The sequence below is a fragment of the Chinchilla lanigera genome, unplaced genomic scaffold (assembly GCF_000276665.1).
Source record: "Chinchilla lanigera isolate Chin_1 unplaced genomic scaffold, ChiLan1.0 scaffold00098, whole genome shotgun sequence".
Lineage (NCBI taxonomy): Eukaryota > Metazoa > Chordata > Mammalia > Rodentia > Chinchillidae > Chinchilla > Chinchilla lanigera.
This window is the reverse complement of record NW_004955499.1, coordinates 2,240,137-2,242,845: the sequence shown is the minus strand read 5'-3', so window position 1 is coordinate 2,242,845 and position 2,709 is coordinate 2,240,137.

Here is a 2,709-nt window from a genome sequence, read left to right as displayed (position 1 = left end):
GGTGGATGGGTGGATGGATGGATGGATAATGGAAACATGGAGGTGGATGGGTATGGGAATGAATGGATGGATTATGGATGGATATGTTACGTAGAAAATGTAGACATGGATGGGCAGATGATTATGAATGGGTAGATGGATAATGAATAGCTACATGATGGACAGAAAAATGGCTAGATAACGAATAGGTAGAAGGGTAGATAGAGGATCAATAAATAAGGGGATGGATAAAACATAAATGGATGGATGATAGATGGGTCGGTGGGTGAATAATGGATAGGTGGATGGATGGATGGGTGGGTGGATGGATGGGTAGATGATGGGTAGATGGATGGATGGATAGATGGATGGAGGGACGGAGGGATGGAAGGATTATGCATGAATGGATGAGTGAATAAAGGTAGATGGATGGATGGAGGATGATGGATGGATGAATATATAGACAATGGGTAGTTGCATGGATAGTTGAATAAATGGGTGGGCTCATAAAGGATAAATGATGACTGAATGAATGGAAGGATGATGGTTATGGATAAATGGATGGATGAACAGTTAATACATGATGAGCAATGGCTGCAGAGATAAAGAGATATTGGATGCATGGATGGATGGATAGATGGATGTATAGATCATGGATGGATGGGTGGCTGGATGGGTGGCTGGATGGGTGTATGGATGGATGGGTGAATGGTTGGATGGATGGATGGGTGGATGGATGGATGGATGCATGGATGGATGCATGGATGCATGGATGGATGGATACATATTTGAAGGTGAAAAACTCCCTTGCCAACAAAACTTTGAAGAAGCAGTCTTCACATGCTGTTACTCGTGGTATCTTCACTTCTTCCCACAAGATCCAGCAGCAGCAGCCATCAGTTTATGTGACACTCACAGTCCGTCTGGTGTCTGGTTTGACTTCAAATGTCTGAGGCTCACAAGGACCTTCAGGTGGGGCCAGATCTGGTGGACTAGGACAGATATCCAAGACCAAGTCTAACGTCTTCTTCCCAGCATGTAAGTCAGTCCAAACAGCACGGGTTGCAGGGAACCTGGGGAGCTCCTCAGAGTGATGCATCTGGGGTTCTTAGGTACAAGGGTGCCTGGCTTCTAAAGCCTGGTGCTTCCTGCTGGTACAGGTGGACTTAACATTGATCAGCGCTGGTTGGGCTGCCAGGAAGGAAAAAGGCTGTGGGACCTGGGACCAGGATAGGAGCTGGCCCAGGTAGGAAAGTATTTTATACACACACACACACACACACACACACACACACGCACACACACGGAACTCCCAGACTGTATTCAGCCACACAGAAGTGAAAGAGAACTCTTGATGCCAAAATAGAAATGCTTGTCAACCAGTTCTTCTTTTTCACTTTCTTCAGGGAACTGAGTTTTTACAGAAACTGAGAAGTTGGACCCATGAGCTGGAGCTTATTTATGAAGAGAAACAGCCACTGTCCTGTCCGTAACCCCAAGATTAGCTACATAGATTAGGTGTTACAAGTCCTCTGTTTTGTATTTTCTGACACAGGGCTCTGCTACATAGTTCAGGCTGGCCTTGAACTCACTAGGAGGCCAAGGCTAACCTCAAACCCACAGTGATCCTCCTGCCTCAGCCTCCTGAGTGCTGAGATTACACGCGTGCACCACCATGCCCGACAAGGTATTACAACTTGTTAAATACAGGAAGGTGCCCAGCAACCTCAATTAACCTGAGTGACAGGGTGTACTGTCAGCTTTTGTTTTTAGGCTTATGTGTATTTTTTAAAACTGTATTAGTCCATGTAAGCAGTACACAATGTTTACAGTTTTTGTGGGGAGTTGGTGCTTATACAGAGCAGGTTTTAATTCTTTTTTCCATCTCTTCCCCTACCTCTCCCTCCATCTCCTGGTCCCCTGCCCCTTTGAGAAAGATCCATCTCCTACTTCTAGTATCTTGTATTTTGCTCTTTATTTATACACTGGAGTTCTCATGTAAGTGACCATATCCAGTATTCAAGGTTATGTGTCTGATTGATTTTGCCCAGTATGATGGTCTCAAGGTGCATCCATTTTCCCACACAGGACCCAAGTTCCCTGTCGGCTGATAGAGGAATCTATTTTTTATACATTAGCATTTCTAGGTCCTTGAACTCTCACCTTCAAATTGAGGAATGACTTTCTGTTTATATTTTCTTTTGAAATCTATAAATTCTGCAACACCCAACCCAACAATACTGGTTTATTCTTGGGCAGATAGAACTATTAAAAATACATGGCATATATAATTATTATAATTATTCATATGATTACTGGATTACCCTTGGTTATTTACTAGCTACCCAAGCAAAGGCATTGTATTATTATTTCTAGTTATAAAGTATTGTAGAAAATCTAAGAAAATTATTATTTCTGTTTTGCAGTGCTTATTTTTGGCCGCACATCGTGATAAGGTCTTTGTGTAAAATATCTTGACTTGATTTCACAATAATCACCTGAGATAAGGGACCAGGATTTAACCCCTTATTGGTTGAGTTCAAAGGCTACTTTCCTGCCCTTGACAGTCAAATGATAACACACACATACGCCAGGAAGGAAATGCTTCAAAGGAGAAATGAAGAAAATGAAGAATACAGCAAAAGGATGGGTGGGTGGATGGATGGGTGGGTGGATGGATGGATGGATGGGTGGATGGGTGGATGGGAGGATGGGTGGATGGGTGGATGG